Raw genomic sequence first — 23,863 nt, 5'->3', positions numbered from 1 at the left:
ACGTGCAGACTACGCGCAGACAGTGACCCAAGCCAGGAATCAAGCCCGGACCCCTGGTGCTGTGAGGCAGAAGTGCTAACCACTGTGCCACCGTGCCATCCTGGTCTATTGTCAATCTAATTGAATGGCAGAGTAGGTTCAAGGGGCTGAATGGTCTTCTCTTCCTTTAGGCCACGTGACAATGAAGGTAAGTTACATCAGTGGTGGGAAAGGTAATGTGTCTCCATATTTTCATAGTGGTGTTCCTTTCAGCCCAATTTAGCCACTCATTCTGATGAAGGGTCATCCCGACTCGAAACATTGGCTCTATTCACTCTCCACAGATGCTGTCAGACCTGCTGAGGTTTTCCAGCATTTTCTGCTTTTTGTTCCAGATTCCAGCATCCACAGTATTTTGCTTTTATAAAGACAAAGAACTAATGGGTATCACATTGCAAAAGCTGGGAGACTGGGAAACTATAAAAATCAACAAAGCGTTTCTAAAAACATAATAAAAAGAGTGAAGGTGAACTATGAAAGAAAACTAGGACAAAATATTTTTTAAAAGGACAGTAAAAGCATCTATATATAAAAAGGAAGAGAGTAGCTAAAGTGAATGTTGGTCCCTTGGAGGATGAGATCAGGAAATTAACAGTGGGGAACGTAGAAATGGCGGAGATGCTAAATAGATGTTGGCTCAGTTTCCACAGCGGAGGACATTAGTACCATCCCAATAGTAGCAGGTAATGCAAAGAAATAGAAAGGGAGGAACTTAGAACAATCAGCAACAGGGAAATATTACTCAACAAATGATTGGGATTGAAGGCAGACAAGTCCCCAGGGTCTGATGGCCTACATCCTCGGGTCTTAAAGGAAGCAGCAGTGGAGATAGTGGATCCATTGGATCCTAGATGTGGGAAAGGGTCCAGTGGATTGGAAAAATGCTAATATTATGCCCTTGTTCAAACAGGGAGGGAGGCAGAAAGTAGGAAACGAGAGACCAGTTAGTTTTAACATCTGTTGTAGGGAACAGGATATTTGGAAAGCCAAAATGCAATCCATCAGAGTCAGCATGGATTTATGAAGGGGAAATCAAGCTCGACTAATTTGCTAGAGTTCTTTGAAGATGCAACAAGCCAAGTGGATAATGGAGATTCTGTAGATGTAGTATATCTGGAGAGTTTAGAAGAATGAGAGGAGATCTCACTGAGGCGTATAAGATGATAAAAGGTATCGACAAAGTAGACGTAGAGTGGACGCTTTCCCTTGTGGGGCAACCTAGAACAAGAGGTCATCGTTTTAGGATAAGGGGTGGCAGATTTAAAACAGAGATGAGGAGAAACTACTTCTCTCAAAGGGTTGTGAACCTGTGGAATTAACTACCCCAAAGTGTGGGGGATGCCGGGGCATCGAGTAAATTTAAGGAGGAGATAGACAGATTTTTAATTAATAAAGGGTTGAAGGGTCATGGTGAATGGGCAGGAGAGTGGAGTTGAGGTCAAGATGAGATCAGCCATGATGGTATTGAATGGTGGAGCAGGCTCCAGGGGCTGAATTGCCCACTCCTGCTCCTTGCTCTTATGTTAAACTCCTACAAACAGCAATGTGCCAACAACCAGATCTTCAATTTCAGTCCTGTTGGCTGAGGAATGAAAATTGGCCAGGACTCCACTGCTTCTCTGCAAAACGATGCCATGGGATCCTTTGTGTCCTTTTGCAAGGGTTTGACATCTTACCAGAAATGTGATTTACACAGTAATGGTTTACAAGTGAAACTAAGAAATGGCCATAAGTGAACAAATGCAGAATAGAGCTTCCATAGAGTCATCGAGCAACACAGCATGGAAACAGGCCCTTCGGCCCAACCAGTCCATGCCGACCATAATGTCCTCGCAGCTTGCCTGCTTTTGGCCCATATCCCTCTAATCCTTTCCCATCCAGGTACTTATCCAAATGATTTTTAAATGTTGCTACTGAACCTGCCTCCACCACTTTCTCTGGCAGCTAAATCCATGCACGCACCACCCTCTGTGTGAAGAAGTTGCCCCTCAGCTCCCTTTTAAATCTTTCCCCTCTCACCTTAAACCTATGCCCTCCAGTTTTCAATTCCCCTGTTCCTCATGATTTCACACACCTGAGTAAAGTCTCCCCTCATTCTCCTACTTTCCGAGGAATAAAGTCCCAACCTCTTCCTATAACTCAGGCTCACTAGTCCTGGCAGCGTAAATCTTCTTTGCAATCTTTGCAGTTTGTCAATTCCTCATCTATATATATTTTTTAATGTATTCTTTCATGGGATGTGGGCATCGCTGGCAAGGCCAGCATTTGTTGCCCATCCTCTAACTGCCCTCGAGAAGGTGGTGGTGAACCACCCCTTGAACCGTTGCAGTCCCTGGGGTGTAAGTCCACCCTGCTGCTAATGCAATAGAAATGACTATAGCTACTGGATAGGGTCACCTGACAGAGAGATAGCGTCACCATGACAGCAGGCATCTTGCACAACCTCCACACTCTCTGTATAAAAAGACATGGAAACATCATACAAGTACAATAACACAGTGATTATATTTAAGCCCTGGTAATCCAAAGGCGTGGATTAATATTTCAGAGAATGTTCAAATCCTGGCCATTTTGAGAATTATCATCTGGCCTCAAAACAAATCTGGAGATAAAAAAGCTCGCAACAGTAAAAATCACCATGAAGCAGCCACTGACTGGTTCACTCATGTCCTTTAGGGACATCCTTCCTCGGTGCGGCCTACACGTAACTCCAGTCCCACTTCAACGTGGCCGCATTTTAACTGAAGCGGTCTCGCAGCAATCCACTCAGTTCAGGGTAACTAAGGATCGGCAGTAAGTCCGACCTCACCAGTAACGTCCACATCCCAAGAAAGGATACACATTAAACACTCTTGCGGCATGGTGGCACATGGGTTGGCATGGTGGCACAGTGGTTAGCACTGCTGCCTCACAGCACCAGGGACCCAGGTTCAATTCCAGCCTCGGGTCACTGTCTGTGCGGAGTCTGCACGTTCTCCCCGTGTTTGCGTGGGTTTCCTCCAGGTGCTCCGGTTTCCTCCCACAGTCCAAAGATGTGTGGATTAGGTTGATTGGCCATGCTAAATTGACTCTAGTGTCAGGGGGACTAGCCGGGTAAATATGTGGAGTTGCGGAAATAGGGCCGAGGTGGGATTGTGGTCGGTACAGACTCGATGGGCCAAATGGCCTCCTTCTGCACTGTAGGGATTCTATGACAAGCAAGCAAGCCTCCAACAGTTAAGAAGCCGGGCCCATACGAGGCAACCGCAAGGTTCTGCGTTTTAATTCCTTTGTTCGGCAGTGGGACGAGAGGGGAAAATATGTGTCACTGAAGCTAATCCCTCGCTCGGGGATCCCTCGCAATAAGAGGGACAAAAGAATCCCTGCCTCTGAAAAGCAGTGTCGCTCAGAAGTGAAGCACAGTGAACTGCGGGGGGGAAGAATTTGTTTGAGAAATGCTCAGTTGGCAGCAGCTGTATAGATGCGAACTCTGCGTTATTTAGCTTCCAATATAGGTAACAGCATGGCCTGGACTCTGACACCAGGGTGCTACAGGACCGCTGGATGGTGCCAGTGTTGCCTCATGAAACCGGTTAGGCAGTTAGCGCAGATCATTCTCGTTAAAAGATCTGTCTGCAGCCAAACCAAACTGATACATGGCAGCAAGAGGACATTGCTCTATCCGCAGTAGAATAAAGTGCTGATCGTCACCGATGAATTCACATGCTCACCTCCATCAGCTCCAGCACCACCATGACTGAGTCAATAAGTCGGCCCACTGCAGGTTGCTAAGTTACGGGCGATTTAGCAGGGTCAAAGGCCGACAGCTGCGAATGACTCACCCATTCACAATGTGACCAACCTGATCCCGCACAATAAGGGAAGTGAAGCCTAATGTGAACCACAGAAACAAGGAGGGTCTCCAGCAGAAAGACGGGCCTCACTCAAAGCACCAGCCCAAAGTGGAGACGACAAGCATACAAACCAAAAGGTTCAAAACCTTGGCCCTCTTGACTGATGTACTAGGTTGCACAAATAAACCCTCGTGACTTTTTATCTGTATGGATGCTGCCATTTTGTGTGGACGCAGTGTGGTTTGTTTTTGGTGGGAATCACTGTAAAACTGACAGTCCATAAAGATTGGACCAAGCCTTTGAGATGTGACACACTCTCCAGATGCCATTCCACTCACGTGTCAGCTCCCAAAAGCTGTGCTCATGATGCAGTGGGGATCTGGGCAGGTGGCACAGGCTCCCGAGCGGGCGGTCGGTTTAACTCAGTTAAATAATGGTGGCACAGTGGTTGGTACTGCTGCCTCACAGCGCCAGGGGACCTGGGTTCAATTCCGGCCTCGGGTCACTGTGTATGGAGTTTGCACATTCTCCCCGTGTCTTCGTGGATTTCAAACAAAGAAAATTACAGCACAGGAACAGGCCCTTTGGCCCTCCAAGCCTGCACCGAACATGCTGCCTGACTTAACTAAAACCCCCTACCCTTCCGGGGACCATAATCCCTCTATTCCCATCCTATTCATGTATTTGTCAAGATGCCCCTTAAAAATCACTACCGTATCCGCTTCCACTACCTCCCCCAGCAACGAGTTCCAGGCACCCACTCTCTGTGTAAAAAATCTGCCTCGTACATCTCCTTTAAACCTTGCCCCTCGCACGTTAAACCTATGCCCCCTAGTAATTGACTCTTCCACCCTGGGAAAAAGCTTCTAACTATCGACTCTGTCCATGCCTCTCATAATCTTGTAGACTTCTATCAGGTCACCTCTCAACCTCTGTTCTCCGGTTTCCTCCCACAAAAATGTGCAGGTTAGATTGATTGGCCATGATAAATTGACCCTTGGTGTCGGGGATTAGCAGAGTACATAAGGGCTACAGGAATATGGCCTGGGTGGGATTGTGGTTGGTGCGGACTTGATGGGCCGCCTGCTGTACTGTCAGGGATTCTATAATGATCTCAATGATCTGGATGATAATGTGGTAAATTGGATCAGCAAGTTTGCTAATGATACAAAGATTGGAGGTGTAGTGGACAGTGAGGAAGGTTTTCAAAGCTTGCAGAGGGATTTGGACCAACTAGAAAAATGGGCTGAAAAATGGCAAATGGAATTTAACGCAGACAAGTGTGAGATATTGCACTTTGGAAGGACAAACCAAAGAAGAACGTACAGGGTAAATGGTAGGACTCTGAAGAGTGCAGTTGAACAGAGGGATCTGGGAATACAGGTACAGAGTTCCCTAAAAGTGACGTCACAGGTGGGTAGGGTCGTAAAGAGTGCCTTTGGTACATTGGCCTTTATAAATCGGAGTATCGAGTATAAAAGTTGGAGTGTTATGGTAAGGTTATATAAGGCATTGGTGAGGCCGAATTTGGAGTATTGTGTGCAGTTTTGGTCACCTAGTTACAGGAAGGATGTAAATAAGATTGAAAGAGTGCAGAGAAGGTTCACAAGGATGTTGCCGGGACTTGAGAAGCTGAGTTACAGAGAGAGCTTGAATAGGTTGGGACTTTATTCCCTGGAGCGTAGAAGATTGAGGGGAGATTTGATAGAGGTGTATAAGATTTTGATGGGTATAGATAGAGTGAATGCAAGCAGGCTTTTTCCGCTGAGGCTAGGGGAGAAAAAAACCAGAGGGCATGGGTTAAGGGTGAAAGGAGAAAAGTTTAAAGGGAATATTAGGGGGGGCTTCTTCACGCAGAGAGTGGTAGGAGTGTGGAATGAGCTGCCGGATAAAGTGGTAAATGCGGGGTCACTTTTAACATTTAAGAAAAACTTGGACGGGTTCATGGATGAGAGGGGTGTGGAGGGATATGGTCCAAGTGCAGGTCAGTGGGACTAGGCATAAAATGGTTCAGCACAGACAAGAAGGGCCAAAAGGCCTGTTTCTGAGCTGTAATTTTCTATGGTTCTATGGTTCTATAAGTTGGCTGGACGGCTGGTTCGCAATGCGGAGCGACAGCAACCAGCGTGAGTTCAATTCCCCGTATCGGCTGAGGTTACTCAAGAAGGCCCAACCTTCTCAACCTTGCCCCTCGCCTGCTATGTGGTGAGCCTCGGGTTAAAATCACCACCCGACAGCTCTCCCCCTCAAGAGGAGTGCAGCCTATGGTCCTTTGGCAACTTTCATTTCACAAGCTCCTGAAGCACATAGTGGGCTTTAATCTGAAAGTAAATTTACTGAAGTGTGAGGTGATCAGAGAAATCCTGATAGTTTGTATAGGAAGCATCTTTAACACAGCATAATGTCCCGAGGCACTTCACACGGTGTTATCAAGCAAAATCTAACAGTGTGCCAGAAAATGGAGCACGAGGCCAGATGGCCAAATGCTTAGTCAAAAGGATAGGGGTGAAGAAGTTTAAGGAGGCATTTTCAGGTTTTTGGGGCCTAGGCAGCCATAGGACCTGAAGCCAATGGTGTACAGTTAATATTTGTGACGCGCAATATTTGTGAAGCACCAAATTCTTGGAGGTTTGCTGGGCACAAGCAGATTACAGAGATCAAGAGGGGCAAGGCCATGGAGGAAGTTATTATCAATGTTGAGAGTTCAGACAGGGTCAATGCTAAAATCCGGAATCGATTAAAGCACAAGTTCAAATGAATTGCACGGATTGGATTGAGGATTGAATGAAAACCAGCTGGCACAATGTGCTGCTCCACTCAGGACGGCACTGTGGTTCTCACTGCTGCCTCACATCGCCACGGATCCGGGTTCGATTCCAGCCTCGGGTCACTGTCTGTGTGGAGTTTGCACATTCTCCCCGTGTCTGCGTGGGTTTCCTCCGGGTTTCCTCCCACAGTCCAAAAGACGTGCTGCTTAGGTGCATTGGCCGTGCTAAATTCTCCCTCAGTGAACCAGAACAGGGGCCGGAGTGTGGCAACGAGGGGATTTTCACAGTAACTTCATTGCAGTGTTAATGTAAGCCTACTTACGATACCAATAAATAAACGTTAACCCCTGATAGATGGACTGAATGATCTTTCCTTCAGATCTACCAAACCTCTGCATTTGATGGGATTCTTACATTGGCCTGTGCTGACTCTGACAAGAAAACCTGACTTTTCATTGACAAAATAGTGGAGTAACTTCTATCTTTTGGGAGACTGCAAGACTCAACAAAGCAGATGGCCTGTTCAAACATCTCTTGGAGGGCAGGACACTTAGGGCCTGTTTCCATGCTGTAAACTGGCCCTTCGGCCCAACTTGTCCATGCCGCCCTTTTTGTTTTTTAAAACGCCTAAGCTAATCTCAATTGCCCGCATTTGGCCCATATCCCTCTATACCCATCGTACCCATGTAACTATCTAAATGCTTTTTAAAAGATAAAATTGTACCCGCCTCTACTACTACCTCTGGCAGCTTGTTCCAGACACTCATCACCCTCTGTATGAAAAAACTGTCCCTCTGGACACTATTGTATCTCTCCCCTCTCACCTTAAACCTATGCCCTCTAGTTTTAGACTCCCCTACCTTTGGGAAAAGATATGGACTATTTACCTTGTCTATGCCCCTCATTATTTTATAGACCTCTATAAGGTCACCCCTCAGCCTCCTACGCTCCAGAGAAAAAAGTCCCAGTCTATTCAGCCTCTCCTTATAACTCAAACCATCAAGTCCCGGTAGCATCCTGGTAAATCTTTTCTGCACTCTTTCTGGTTTAATAATATCCTTTCTATAATAGGGTGACCAGAATTGCACACAGTATTCCAAGTATGGCCTTACCAACATCTTGTACAGCTTCAACAAGACATCCCACTATTATAATAGTGATATGAATACGAAAACTGCTAGTGGTGCAGGCAATCCATTCGTCCACCTCTTTCTCCCTCCTCTGTCTCTCTATCCTCCTTTAAAAGGCTTCTTAAAACGTCTTTCTTTGACCCAAGCTTTGGATCACTAATATCTCCTTCTGTAGTTGTGTCAAATTGCACTTGACAATGTTCCTGTCAATTGCCTCGGGATGTCTCACTCTGTCAGAGGTGCTGTGTCAAGTTCTTGTGGAATGTCTCTCCCTGTCTGCGCAATCCAGTCTTTTAAACTTTCACCCCTTTGTGTGCTTTCCCCCAAGCCAGTTACTAAAGATCCGATGGCGACTACAAACAAAAGATGCAAAACTTCAACCGGCAAACGTCTTGTGTAGAGTTGAGTTTGGAGAAGCGAAGTTGTTTACTATACTGGCACCATATAGTCTGTCCTGTACTGTAAGGGAGAGCTCTGCATGCAACAGGACGGCCTGTGGGGGAATGGTGCAAAAGCACTTACTGTAGCGTTATGACAAGGTAAATGCGCTAATAGCTAAAAATCACATCTCAGTGTTTGATCCACTTATTTTTGCCGGGACTTGTATGAACCCAATGTAACCTAATAAATTCCCTTTGTTCCCATCTTACTCCACCCGTCAGGCACAATAAAGAGCTGGCTCGAAACGGAGGGTAACTTTTTCTTTCCCAAAACAATTTGCCTTGAGGTTTTACTTTTGAATCCTCAGACAAAGGGATAATACAGGCTTGAATAGCGTCAACAAGTGTCACATGACATCCTATGTTTGTGCAACACCTGCATTGAGGTAATTCAATGAAACCTCACTGTCAGCCATTTGTTGGCAAACAGGATTATCTTTCTCTTAAAGATATTTAATTGATGAAAAGGCTCCTTGATGACACATGGAAACCACACTCCTGCTCATCCCCGTCCAAAGTTCAAACCATCTTCTGTCCAATTAAAGGCTTCACTAACCCAATAGCCAGGGAGATTGCGAGATAGCGGCAACTACTCGAGTGGTTACCAAGGTGACTGGTCCTATCAAAGCAGCCCAGATTAAGGACCATCTTTATCATTCACATCTGAGCTTCTCAAAGAGGAAACACCATGCCCAAAGGCGCTAGCATCAGAAGCGAGAGAGAGTTCTTCCCTCTTGTCTTTGAGTGTCCGGTTCACTGCTTTAAGCTGTAGCCAGGGTATTCCAGCCGGCTACAACTCCCTCTTCATTTCTGCATCACTCAGGGAGTGAGTGAGAACATTAGGCCACTCATAATTGCAGGAAGAGTGGGACAAAGCCTTTTTTTGCTGGATAAATTGTACACGCCTGTATGAATGCAGCACTCACCAGGGCAAGGGATGTTAACATGGTGAATGGAGCAATTTCTATTTCAGGCGCTTGATATTTCAAATCAAGTACCATAGAATCAGAGAATCCCTACTGTGCATGAAGAGGCCACTCGGCCCATCGGGTCTGCGCCGACTCTCTGAAAGAACATCCCACCCTGGCCCACCCCCCGCACCATTCCCAGAACCCAGAACATTTACAATGAGTAATCCACCTAACCTACATATCTTTAGACACTAAGGGGCAATTTAGATTGGCCAATCCACCTAACCTGCACATCTTTAGGCACTAAGATACAATTTAGATTGGCTAATCCACCTAACCTGCATGTCTTTGGACTGTGGAGGGAAACCGGAGCACCCAGAGGAAATCCACGCAGACACAGGGAGAATGTGCAAACTCCACACAGACAGTGACCCGAGGCCAGAATCGAACCCAGGTCCCTGGCTCTGTGAAGTATTCGCAAAAAAGGATTGCAATGTTAAGGTCCCTCCATCCTGCCTCAGGGACTGCAGGAACCGTACTAACTATAAGTCACGAGGAGTGGGTTCAGGGAGTGCCAATGGGGACAGCATCCCAAGGCATGGGAAATCTGAATTTTAAAGTAAAAAAGAAAATGTTTATTTAATAGTCACAAGTGGGCTTACATTCACACTGCAATGGAGTTACTGTGAAAATACAGATACTTTGGGAGGGATGGGGTTATAAGTTTCTTTTGGCTCCAACTTCTCTTCCTGCTGGGTTCACATGGTGGGAAAGTCAGAACAGCTCACCTTTTAAATTGAGGACAGACCCTATTGAGGTCGGTCAGATACCTAAACTGCTTATTTAAAGGCTGGGTAAGAAGTCTCATAACACCAGGTTAAAGTCCAACAGGTTTATTTGGTAGCACAAGCCACAAGATTTCAGAGCGCTGCTCCTTCATCAGGTGAGTGAGAGTTCTGTTCACAAGCAGGGCATCTAAAGACACAAACTCAATTTACAAAATAATGGTTGGAATGCAAGTCTTTACATGACCAGCCAGTTGCTGACTTGCCCAGAAGGACGGGTGAAAATGGAAGACTGCAGGAAGGCAGTGAGGCATCAGGAAGAAAGTCTCCCAGACAATTTCTGCTGGTTACAACCCTGAATCTGAATGGCAGCCTCAGAGGTACATCCCTAATCGTCTCAGTGTGAATGTTTGCTCTAGCTCCCAGCGCTGCATCCTGTGGCTTCTCGGAGTTAGACTGCAAATAAACGCCGTCTTAATGGGCAGCAGAGTGCTTCGAGTCCTTCTCCAAGAGAAACAGGATTAGGTCGAGTTAAACATGGGGCTCCTACTCCTGCCTACTCCTCCTAGGGGCAGCACAGTGGTTAGCAATGCTGCTTCACAGTGCCAGGGACCCAGGTTCGATTCCTGGCTTGGGTCACTGTCTGTGTGGAGTTGCATGTTCTCCCCATGTCGGCATGGATTTCCTCCGGGTGCTCACATTCTGAAAGACGTGCTGGTTAAGTGCGTTGTCCCGAACAGGCGCCGGACTGTGGTGACTGGGGGAATTTCACAGTAACTTCATTGCAGTGTTAATTGTAAGCCTTACAATTGTAAGCTAATAAATAAACTTTAACTTCAATGCTTTTTACAGTTTAACAAGCTAAAATCAGGACATCAGGTCATAACTAAGGGCTTTGAGATTAAAAATTCCATTCGATCAATATTTCAGGGACACTTTGAACAGGATTTGTGGCAGCGAAAAATGTTGCTGGAAATCCACTGGAGGCCCTTCACTCAAAGCAAGATGGAGTTGCAGAGGAACAGCAACCTTCCAATTAGTACAGTACACCAGTGGCTATGCTTCATGTTTGAACCAAGACAGGGAGCATCAGCACGTTTCAACTTGGGAAATATCGCAGCAGCGTCCACATCTGACATTCACATGGGCAGGAGTAACCGGAGAATCATCGTCAGGATCAGGGAGCAGTGTTGAGTGGCATGGTGGCACAGTGGTTAGCACTGCTGCCTCACAGCGCCAGGGACCCGGGTTCGATTCCCGGCTTGGGTCACTGTCTGTGCGCAGTCTGCATGTTCTCCCCGTGTCTGCGTAGGTTTCCTGCGGGTGCTCTGGTTTCCTCCCACAGTCGAAAGATGTGCAGGTAGATGGATTGGCCTTGCTAAATTGCCCCGTAGTGTCAGGGGGATTAGCAAGGGTAAATACATGGGGTTACGGTGATAGGGCCTGGGTGGGCTTATGGTTGGTGCAGATTCGATGGGCTGAATAGCCTCCTTCTGCACTGTACCCTCCACCACCCCCCTCCCCCAGGATATGACTAATTAAGTGGACATAAAAGATCACACGGCACTCATTAAAGAAGCACCAGGAGATTTCTCCCAGTGGCCGGAACAACATTTATCCTTGGAGCAATGCAACCAAAAGAACAATTAAACTGATTACTTATCTGGTTTGTGGGATTTGAGTTCAGCCAGACAAAAACTTATTTCTGCTGGAGAAGAGTCAAATGTTCCCAAGTAACCACAAGTCAGCACACTCTACAGCCTCAGGATAACTGTCATGGGGCTGTGTTCACACTGAGGCAATGGGGCACACACACCCAGAGTGTCTCCATTCACACCGACTGTGGGCCGAAGTCTTTCTGCAGGAGATCTGTACTGATGGGGAGATGGTGGCAACGTCACTGGACTTTTTGGGGGGGGGGGGGGGGGGCGGCGGTCACAGGTTCAGATCCCACCACACCAGCTGGTGGAAGTTGACTTCAATTAATAAAATCTGGAATTTAAAACTAATGTTAATAACAGTGACCATGAAGCTATCATCAATCGGTGACTGTAAACTATCATTGATTGGTGACCATAAAACGATCATCGATTGTCATAAAAACCCATCGAGTTCATTAATTTCCTTTCGGAAAATAAATCTGTCGTCCTTACCTGGTCTGGCCTACGTATGACTGCAAAGCAACAGCAATTGGTTGACTCTGAAATGCAATAAATGCTGACCAGCCAGTGATGCCCACGTCCCACAATTGAATAAAAAAAATTCCCTCCCTAAAACTCTCCACCTATCTTTCCTCCTTTCAGACACTCTTTAAACCCTAACTTCTATGATCAATCTTTAGATCATTTGCTCTAATATCTGTTCAAGTGGCTTGGTGCCATTTTGTTTTATAATGTCTGGCCTTAGGATGTTTTATGGCATTATAAGGGGCTATATAAATGTGAGTTCTTGTTGTTGGAGTTTATAATACATACAGAATCAGAAGCAGGAAATGGAGCAGAATTCGGGAGTGACAGTGGCTGAGCCTTTTGCTGTGTTTCGAATTTCCGGTCAAATAAAAACATTCGTGCAAATGAACCCTCACCATGTGCAACTCAAGATTACTTTGAAACTCAGCTATGAGACTGGGACAATTACATTCATTTCAGTAACACCATTCATGCAGTAAAACATTTGAAAGTCAGCAGAGGGCAAATTAAGGATTCCTTCCAAGAAATTCCTCACAAAGGAAAAAGCAGCAGCTAGACCCAGAGCTCAAAAAGGTAGCAGAGTTTGATGATTCATCAATTAACCTGACCTCCACAGCAACACATGGGACATCCCAAAACCAGGACAGGCCATTATGGGAAGGCCTCATTATCGTGCATTGTGCTCCGATAACTTAATCCAGTTTCACTGATTGCTTTAACCCTGAAAGGTGGAATTTCATTACCAGATACGGATTACACTCTCTTACGGATCAACAATCATTAATGCTGACATTTGAAATAAGCCCACCCATCCCCCGCCCCACTCCCAGTTACTCGGGTGGCACGGTGGCACAGTGGTTAGCACCGCTGCCTCACAGCGCCAGGGACCCGGGTTCGATTCCCGGTTTGGCTCACTGTTTGTGGGGAGTCTGCACGTTCTCCCCATGTCTGCATGGGTTTCCTCTCACGGTGTGAAAGACGTGCTGGTTAGGTGCTAACTTCTCCCTCAGTGTACCGAAAAATGGCGCCAGAGTGTTGCGACTAGGGGATTTTCACAGTAACTTCATTGCATTGTTAATGTAAGCCTATTTGTGACACTAATAAATAAACTTTTAAAAAAGCCTGAATAAAGGAAAGCCCTCTTACCATTTGTCTCTTCCAGATGTTCGTACAGGTGCATCACCCCTGCACTGCCAGCTCTGACATTAGTGCTGTCCTCACACACACAGACCTGTAACCAATAACAACAACAATCAGGACACTGATAAGAAGTTTAGGTAGGAGCTCGCATACAAATCAGGGAACTGTATTTCTCCTTCAGTTGCTGTCAAACTCACAACAGATTTTGAGCATTTTCGATCCGATTTGTGATAATGAAACAAGTCTCTACTTTTTTTCAGTAACTAACGAAGTGGCTTCCTGCCACAGAAAAGGCTCAGATAAGGAGATTGAATCCCAGTCTCAGAAACAGAAGGGGAAGTCAAATCCTTTCTAAGCTGGAACAATCGCACATTCTCCCCGTGTCTGCGTAGGTTTCCTCTGGGTGCTCCGGTTTCCTCCCACACTCTAAAGATGTGCAGGTTAGGTCGATTGGCCCTGCTAACTTGCCCCTTAGTGTCCCGGGATGCATAGCTTAGAAGAATTAGTGGGGTAAATATGTGGGGTTACGGGGATAGGGCCTGGTTGGGATTGTTGTCGGTGCAGGCTCGATGGGCTGAATGGCCTCCTTCTGCGCTGTAGGGATTCTATGGATTCTATGAATCACTGGTCAACAGTGAGGCAGACTTTAGTGTCTGACTCACCAAAGAGGATAAAGGCAAAGGATAAAGAAAAACCTTGGCATGGTAAAATGGAGACTTTGGAGCATTTGAATCCAAGGAAAGAGGCTCAATGTGTTAACACAATCCAGTGCTCCCCACACTTGCATTCACAACTTAATTATAGAATCCCTACAGTGCAGAAGGAGGCCATTCAGCCCATCGAGCCTGCACCGACAACAATCCCACCCAGGCCCGCTCCCCATAACCTCATGTAATTACCCTGCTAGTCCCCCTGACACTAAAGGGCAATTTAGCATGGCCAATTCACCTAACCCGCACATCTTTGGACTGTGTGAAGAAACTAGAGCACCCGGAGGAAACCCACACAGACATGGGGAGAATGTGCAAACTCCACACAGTCACCCAAGGCTAGAATTGAACCCCCGGCGCTGTGAGACAGCAGTGCTAACCACAGTGCCACCTTGCCGCCCACACTTCTCTCCTCTCCGGGGTGATTTCTTCTTTGAGTAAGAGTCCGTTGGCAGTCAACTTTTCTCTGGTCCACTGACCGGAATTTTATAGTCCCGTCAGTGGGGGCGGGGCCACTCATTTCCAATTGCCCTCGAGACGCTGATGGCCGAGCAGCCTTCTTGAACCTCTGCTGTCTTTCTGCAGCAATTCTGGCACAGCTGAGTGGCTTGCCAGGCCATCTCAGGGGGCAGTTAAATGTCAACCGCACATCTGTAGGCCAAGAGTCACATGTAGGCCAGACCAGGTAACGGTGGCAGACTTCCTTCCCTAAAATTTCATTTCCATCAACTGCCGGGGTGTGATTTGAACCCATGTCTTCAGAGCCTGGGCCTCTGGATTACTAGTCCTGTGACATAACCACTACATCGCTGTACATACATGCTTTGAAAGTAAGCCTCAAGAGTTCCAATCTTCCGTTTGGGAGTTCAGGGTGAGTAACCCTTACCCTCACCCAATATCTGCACTCATTTTCAGGAAGGGCACCAGACAGCAATCGGGACCTGGAACTCTGCCGTTTTCCCTAATGCAAGGGCAACCCTTTATCACCACGCCACGGAAGATCAACTACTCAGCAGACACAAAGGATTAAAATATAGAAACTAGAAGCAGGAGGAGGCCATTCGGCCCTTCGAACCTGCTCCGCCATTCATTTTGATCATGGCTGATCATCAAATTCAATATCCTGATCCCTCCCTTCCCCTCATATCCCTCGATTCCTTTAGCACCAAGAGCTATATCTAATCCTTTCTTGAAATCACACAACGTTTTGGCCTCAACTACATTCAGTGGTAGTGAATTCCACACATTCACCACTCTCTGGGTGAAGAAATTTCTCCTCACCTCAGTTCTAAAGGTTTACCCCTTATTCTCAAACTATGACACACACCACCCCCCCCCCCACCCCCCCCCCCCCCCGCCTGTTCTGGACTCCCCCACCATTGGGAACATTCCTTTTGAATGTACCCTGTCCAATCCAGTTAGAATTTTATACATTTCTGTGAGATTCCCCACTCACTCTTCTCAACGTCAATGAATACAATCCCAACAAACTTAGTCTCTCCTCATATGCCCTGCTTGTCTTGCAGCAATACATTTGCCAAACGTGAAAGAATGGGACTCTCAGCCATTGTTTTGAGAATTCAGAGCTTTGGGTTTAAATTACTGCAGATTGGAAGTGGAAGGGACAGCTGAGGGAGTGAATAAGTTAAATGTTTCAGAGTCGAGACTCATCATGGTCACGTCACGTGCAAATGATCTCATGCAACTATGTTGGTACCAGGCAGCTCAGAGGTGCAAGGAATTAGCAGTCCGCATTCACGTCTGTGGTATTTGTTTGCTCCATGAGATGAGTTTAGTACACCCACTGGAGTCCTCATCATAGGTCTGGTACACTGAGGGGCTTGCTGGGCCAAATCAGATGGTAATTAAGAATAGACGACATTACTGTGGGTCTGGAGTCACTTACAGCCAGACCGATTAGGGAAAGCAGATTTCCTTCCCTAAAGGACATGAGCGAGGCAGGTGAGATTTCACGACAGTGCAGAGGTTTCACAATCGGCATGAGTTTTTAAAATGGAGCTTCTTTATTTTTAAATTAACTTAAGTTCCCCAGCTGTTGGCGAGATTTGAACTCATGTCTTCTGATCAGACCTCTGGACTACTCGTCACAGGCATCCTTTCTGGTTGTATCACAGCTTGGTATGGCTCCTGCTCTGATCAAGACTGCAAGCAACTATAACGGGTCGTGAATGTAGCCCAGTCCATCACACAAACCAGCATCCCATCCATCGATTCCGTCTACACTTCCCACTGCCTCGGAAAAGCAGCCAGCATAATCAAGGACCTCACGCACCCCAGACATACTCTCTTCCACCTTCTTCCGTTGGGAAAAAAGATACAAAAGTCTGAGATCACGTACCAACCGACTCAAAAACAGCTTCTTCCCTGCTGTCATCAGACTTTTGAATTTGCCTACCTTATATTAAGCTGATCTTTCTCTACACCCTAGCTGTGACTGCAACACTATATTCTGCACCCATCTCCCCTATGTACTATATGAATGGTATGTTTTGTCTGTATAGCGCGCAAGAAACAATGTATACCAATACATGTGACAATAATAATTCAAATCAAATTAAATCAAAACCCAGTAATGTAATCACAATTGCACCCCAATAGTCCCAGTGGAACAAGCAGCAGTCTTAGTTCCACACGAGAGCAGCCATCTGTTTCCCACGGTGCACAGGAGTATCCCAGTGACAGAATCACACCAATGGGGAGCCACGTGGCCTTGTGTCTGCTGAGAGGCAAGCCTCCACATCAAGCAGTGACAGTGATTGGTTTGATTGTGGCATTACTGTGGCTTGGAGCTTGTGTCTGTAACTCAGTGTGGTAAAGCTGTCTCAAAACGCTCCCCAAAGCCTTTCTTTTAAATGAAGAAAGCATCTTCAAGTGAAATGAAGTGGAGGGAGTGAGCTTTAACTTCAAACACAAGAGAACAGTGCTGTACAGAGAGAGTGCAAACTGGCAAGAAGAAAAATGGCTCACTAAGAACTTGTTTTGTGAAATTAAACCTAATAAAGTTAACCACTGGCTGAAAGAAGGTATTTAGGCCAATTTAACTAACCCCCACCCAACCACAAAAATAAAACCCATCGAGCGTCAGCGATGTGTGCTTGAAGTATACAAAAGTAAAATCCCTGACTTACTGGACTTTATATCATTAAGCAAACAAGAGGCTCCTTATTGATCACTCAACAGACAGTCGTTGAATTGAAGAGCAAAAATAAATAGCAGGCTGATTCTATAAGTCAGTGAGTGATGCGCACAGCTGACCAAATATTTGTTGAAACCTTGGACTGTGCAGCCGCCCACCAGACTTGGCACCGTTTGGCGTAAAGCTGGTTTTATTCACACACCGGACTTCTTGTACATTCATTCTCAGCGAGAGCAGTGTGTGCTGTTTTGTAACGAACCCTGAAACAGAGCCGCATTCATCTTCTGGGAGGGGGTAGCAAGAACCGTTTAGAAAATACTGGTTTTGTGCTTTCCACAAGAGCACTTCAGCCTCTGGAAACTGGAAAATCCCATCCACTGGGTCCCTGGCACCACGTCTCATTTAATCTTCAACACAAGGAGGAAGAAGTGGAAATTGGTCGAAAGCTTCAGGTTTCTAGGTGTCCAGATCATCAACCACCTGTCCTGGTCCCTCCACGCCAACACTATAGTTAAGAAAGCCATGATGTAGAGATGCTGGCGTTGGACAGGGGTGAGCGCTGCTCCTCCATCAGGTGAGTGTCAGATAAGGACTCACCTGATGAAGGAACAGTGTTCTGAAAGCTCGTGATTCCAAATAAGCCTGTTGGACTTTAACCTGGTGTTGTGAGACTTCTTATAGTTAAGAAAGCTCACCAATGCCTCGACTTTCTCAGGAGCCTAAGGAAATTTGGCATGTCTACTACGACTCCCACCAATTTTTACAGACGCACCATAAAAAGTATTCATTCCAGATGTATCACAGCTTGGTATGGCTTCTGTTCTGTCCAAGGCTGCAAGAAACTACAAAGGGTTGTGTACAAAGCCCAGTCCATCACGCAAACCAGTCTCCCATCCATTGACTCTGTCGACACTTCCCGCTGCCTCAGAAAAGCAGCCAGCATAATTTAGGACCCCATGCACCCCGGAAATTCTCTCTTCCACCTTCTTCCGTCGGGAAAAAGATACAAAAGTCTGAAGTCACGTACCAACCAACTCAAGAACACCTGCTGCCAGCAGACTTTTGAATGGACCGACCTCGCATTAAGTTGATCTTTCTCTACATCCTAGCTATGACTGTAACACTATGTTCTGCACTCTCTCCTTTCCTTCTCCCCTATGTACTCTATGAACGGTATGCTCTGTCTGTATAGCGTGCAAGAAACAATACTTTTCACTATATACCAATGCATGTGACAATAAATCAAATCAAAACAAAACAAGTCAAAACCAAACCCGGCTTCACCTGTATTAAAGCCATTATTCCGAGGCTAAATGGTTAATGTATCATAGAAACCCTACGGTGCAGAAGGAGCCCATTTGGCCCATCGAGCCTGCACCAAGATCAATCCCACCCAGCCCCTATCCCCGTAAGCCCATGTATTTATCCCGCTAATTGCCCTAACCTACATACCTTGGGACACCATGGGAGAATTTAGCATAGCCAATCTACTTAACCCGCACATCTTTGGACTGTGGGAGGAAACCGGAGCACCCGGAGGAAACCCACGCAGGCATGGGGAGAATGTGCAAACTCCACACAGATAGTGACCCAAGGCTGGAATCGAACCCAGGTCCCTGGCGCTGTAAGGCAGCAGTGCTAACCACTGTGCCACCGTGACGCCCTTAAAAATTGACAATCCTCATTTTCCCTCGGGTAAGGGATGATGGTGCATTGATAGGATAGATAGAAGACAACGAACTCCTCTCACGAGGGTGAATGAACCTCACAAACAGCTTGTTCAGGGGTGATGCCAGCTCACATTCCTGACAAAAATGGGTTGGAAATCTGAAACCTTCTTCGCTTAAAAAGCAAAGTGGAGTTGAAAGGAATTGAAAACTTCAAGGGAGAGACTGAACCATTTTTGTCAGGTGGGTTATTCTTCTCCTCAAGAGAGCTCTGCCCAAAGGGCAGGTCTGACCCACAGTGCCACCTCCTCAGTCACGGTGGTGACTCAGGCAAATCCCTGACCCACCGCAGCTGGAAGGAGAATCAAACACTGCACTGTTTGCACCAATCTGATCCACATTGATCACCCAGCCAATTCAGCCCACCACCCCTCCATGGGATCCGGGTTGCCAGGGCAACCTACATTTTTACACGTACCCTGTTGTTTGCAGGTATGGACAATGATCGTAAAGGCTCCAATTGCTCTCCACCATTTTGCTGATCATATAATCCCTCCACTGTTACCAATGCACCATTCTTGCCCATCAAGCAAAGCTTCCAAATTGACTGGGTTCGATTCCGGCCTTGGGCGACCGTATGGAGTCTGCGCGTTCTCCTGTGTCTGCGTGGGTTTCCTCCAGGTGCTCCGGTTTCCTCCCACAGTCCAGAAACGTGCAGGCTAGGTGCATTGGCCACGTTAAATTCTCCCTTATCGTCGGGGGAATTAAATGTGTGGGGTTACAAGAATTGGGCCTGGGGGGGGATTGCTGTCAGTGCAGGCTCGATGGGCCAAATGGCCTCCTTCTGCACTGCAGGGATTCTATAAATTGCCCTTTAGTGTCCAAACCCCACCGGGTTAGGTGGGGGCACCATCGTGGTGGGGGCAGGGTCATAAAACGCAGCGAGCCACTCCATCAACTTCCAGCTAGCAGGAAAGGCTTGCAGGATTCCACCACTGGAACCCGGGGCTTCTCACACAGAGGCAGGGGCGCTTCCCACCGTGCTCCAAGACCTCCTAGTAAGTATATTACAGATCGCAAAACCAAGATGAGTAAATGTGAGTTAAGATAGAGATCACCCCATGAACAGCAGAACAGGCTTGAGAAGTTGAATGGTCACCTCCCCTTCCGATATTCCAAACTAGGATCAGGCTTGCAACCAAAGCTGCTACACACAGCCACACTTTTCATTCGGTACCCCAATCACTGAAATTTATTTTTATATTGAGGTCTTACCTTTTCAATAATATTGCATTCTTAGATTGGTAAAATGGTCAAGGAGATCAAATGCTTCCACACTGACTGGGTTCAATTCCAGCCTCGGGTCACTGTCTGTGTGGAGTTTGCACATTCTCCTTGTGTCTGCGTAGGTTTCTTCCGGGTGCTCCGGTTTCCTCCCACAACCCAAAAGACTGTCGGAGGAACCCAGAGTGGCACAGTGGTTAGCACTGCTGCCTCACAGCACCAGGAACCAGAGTTCGATTCCCGGCTTGGATGACTGTCTACACGTTCTCCCCGTGTCTGTGTGGGTTTCCTCCGGGTGCTCCAGTTTCCTCCCACAGTCCAAAGGTTAGGTGGATTGGCCACGCTAAATTGCCCCTTAGTGTCGGGGGAGCAAACTAGGTTAAATGCATGGGGTTACGGGGATAGGGCCTGGTTGGGATTGTGGTCGGTACAAGCTTGATGGGCTGAATGGCCTCCCTCTGCACTGTATGATTCTATTAGCGTCAGAAGTAGGGTACACTGCAATGAAGTTACTGTGAAAATCCCCTAGTCGCCACAATCCAGCGCCTGTTCAGGGAGAATGTGCAAACTCCACACAGACAGTGACCTAAGCTGGGATTTGAACCCGGGACCCTGGCGCTGTGAGGCAGCATTCTTGTCACCGCGCCGTTAAATTTAAACTTTAACTTTAAACTTTAGATGTGCAGGTTAAGTGGATTGGCCATGCTAAGTTGCCCCTTAGTGTCCAAAGATGCAATTAGCCATGAGCAATATGCGGGGTTAAACGGTTTATGGCAGGGGATTGAGCCTAGGCAGGGTGCTTTTTCAGGAGGTTGGTGCAAACCCGATGGGTCGAGTGGCCTCTTCCGCACTGGAGAAATTCGATAGTTTCCCAACACTGTGACATTCAGAGACAAAGAGAAAGTTCAGTGAGTGTGATGGATGGGAACCCACACCCCACAAGCCTCAGGCTGTGGGGTGCAGACTAATCAGCTCAGCTGAAGCTGGCATGTGGCAAGGGAGAAGATAATGCCACCTTTGAGGCCTGCCCACACCAGGAAGATCCAAGGCTGCTGCAGGCAAACGGGAAGCAGGGGATGCATTAAACAGTGATTTATAAAGTTACGCGGACCTCAAAAAGAGCGAGGAAGAACGCCTACGACACTTTCAGTAATATCTTTGTTATTTTCCTAATGACTTCATGAGATCAAATGGAGATAAAAGTATCAAAAGCTGGAATGTTCAGCTCAGAGATACCGCCATAGGCACCAGAAAGATTTCATATCGTTAAATGTTCAGCAGAGTGGAATTAATACAGAACACAGGAGCTATCTCGAGTAACCAAGTGATGATGCGCAACAATATTCATCTGCAGAATTGCCATGGTGAAGTGACAAAAAAAAGTATCGTCACAAGTAGACTTACATTAACACTGCAATGAAGTTACTGTGAAAGTCCACTAGTCGCCACACTTTGGTGCCTGTTCGGGTACACGAATGGAGAATTTACCCTGGCCAATGCACCTACCCAGCACATCTTCGGGAATGTGGGAGGAAACCGGAGCACCCAGAGGAAACCCACGCAGTCACGGGGAGAACATGCAAACTCCACACAGGCAGTGGCCCAAGCCGGGAATCGAACCCGGGTCCCTGGTGCTGAGAGGCAGCAGTGCTAACCACTGTGCTGTGCAACGCAATTTAATTTTTTTTCCACGCTGGACAAATCCTCTGGACTTTCTGGCATTGCAACAACAACTTGCATTTACCTAGCAGATTTAATGGAGCAAATGTCCCAACTGGAGAGTAATCAGCCAAAAATCCAGACAGGTGGTGAAGAGCATGGACAAGGAGCGCGTGGAGTGCGTGTACCAGAATTGGCAATTGCAGCACTAGCAACACACGTACTCCAGAGGCAGGTCATCGGAGTCACAAACAAATATCACAAATCTAGCTCTGGCATTTTATCGAAAGGAGATACATGAACTTAGCACCATGCCATCAATACCAGCAGCGCAGTCCATCTGTAATGGAGGATAGCAATCTGATTACCAATGGAGGATAATGTAACAACACAACAAATAGGAGGGTGCAGATCATTCGGCCCCTCAGGTCTGTTCTACCATTCAATAAGATCATGGGTGATCTGATTGTGGCTTTAACACCATTTTCCTACCCTGCCCTTAACTTTTACAGATGCACCATAGCATTCTTCCTGGTCGTATCACAGCTTGGTATAGCTTCTGCTCTGTCCAAGACCGCAATAAACTACGAAGAGTCGTGAACGAAGTCCAGACCATCACGCAAACCAGTCTCCTAGCCATTGACTCTGTCTACACTTCCCGCTGCCTCGGAAAAGCAGCCAGCATAATTAAGGACCCCACGCACCCCGGACATTCTCTCTTCCACTTTCTTCCGTCGGGAAAAAGATACAAAAGTCTGAGGTCACGTACCAACCGACTCAAGAACAGCTTCTTCCCTGCTGCCATCAGGCTTTTGAATGGACTTACCATGCATTAAGTTGATCTTTCTCTACACCCTTGCTATGACTGTAACACTACATCTTGCATTCTCTCCTTTCCTTTTCCATGAATGGTACGTTTTGTCTGTATAGCGGGCCAGAAATAATACTTTTCACTGTATGTTAATACATGTGACAATAATAAATCAAATCAAACCTTTTGACTTCCTGAATTGCTGCTGGAAATTCTGTCTACTTAATATATTCACTGACCGAGAGTGGGATTTTCCAGCTCCGCCGATTGCCAGGATTATCCAGTCCTGCCGAAAGACAATGGACTTTAGGCTGGGCTGCCTAGTACCCCGCGGCAAGTCCCATCATGATGGGACAGGAAAATGGCAGCTCTAGTTTCCACTGCTCTCGGTGAGAGTCTATACCCCCAAAGAGTCTCAGGGAAGAACTCACTCCTCATTTCCATCTTAAACGGGAGATCTCTAATGTTGAAACCGTGTCTCCTAATTATAGATTCTCCCCATGAGGGGAAAGGTCCTCTCAGCATGAATCCTGTCAAGGCTCCTAACAGAGAAAGGCTGATTCTGCAGTTTTTGATTGGATTTGATTTATTACCATCACATGTATTAACATACAGTGAAAAGTATTGTTTCTTGTGTGCTATACAGACAAAGCATACCGTTCATAGAGAAGGAAAGGAGAGAGTGCAGATTGTAGTGTTACAGTCATAGCTAGTGTGCAGAGAAAGAGCAACTTAATGCAAGATGGGTCCATTCAAAAGTCTGAAGGCAGCAGGGAAGAAGCTGTTCTTGAGTCAGTTGGTGCGTGACCTCAGACTTTTGTATCTTTTTCCCGAAGGAAGAAGGTGGAAGAGAGAATGTCCGGGATGCGTGGGGTCCTTAATTATGCTGGCTGCTTTGCCGAGACAGTGGGAAGTGTAGACAGAGTCAATGGACGGGAGGCTGGTTTGCGTGATGGATTGGGCTACATTCACGACCTTTTGTAATTCCTTGCGGTCTTGGGCAGAGCAGGAGCCATACCAAGCTGTGATACAACCAGAAAGAATGCTTTCTATGGCCCAAACCTCACTCAGGTGGACATGTACTTTAGGAACTTTTACCACAGTTTTGCCAGCGAGCAAGGAGGCTCCCATGCAGCCTCTCGCTGACGTCAGGCCTCACCTCATTGCGTCTCTGTTGTCCTTGTCACCTTCCACAGCCTGGAGGGGTGGTCAGCACAGCTCCTATTACAGCGTGTAACAGACTACAGTGAGGTGACAAAGCCTAGTTGGACATCCCGCACTCCTGGATCTGTGTCAAACTGCCTCCTTAAAGTTTATTTATTAGTGTCACAAGTAGGCTT

At 46.8% G+C, this 23,863-nt stretch overlaps 1 protein-coding gene across 4 annotated transcripts in view; it reads right to left on the bottom strand.

Moving 5' to 3' along the window:
- plxnb1b (plexin b1b) overlaps positions 1 to 23,863 on the bottom strand; it is a 270,085-nt gene that overhangs the window by 109,193 nt on the left and 137,029 nt on the right. For 3 of the 4 annotated variants that reach the window (XM_078209833.1, XM_078209837.1, XM_078209834.1), the window contains exon 2: positions 13,242 to 13,326. The gene's annotated coding sequence lies outside the window, so the exon portion shown is untranslated. Of the gene's footprint in view, positions 1 to 11,565; positions 11,779 to 13,241; positions 13,327 to 23,863 lie in introns of those variants that run through there. The other variant, XM_078209836.1, reaches the window with a different exon arrangement.

This window comes from Mustelus asterias, chromosome 3 (assembly GCF_964213995.1).
Source record: "Mustelus asterias chromosome 3, sMusAst1.hap1.1, whole genome shotgun sequence".
Taxonomy (NCBI): Eukaryota; Metazoa; Chordata; class Chondrichthyes; order Carcharhiniformes; family Triakidae; genus Mustelus; species Mustelus asterias.
This window is presented reverse-complemented; position numbering and strand designations above follow the sequence as displayed.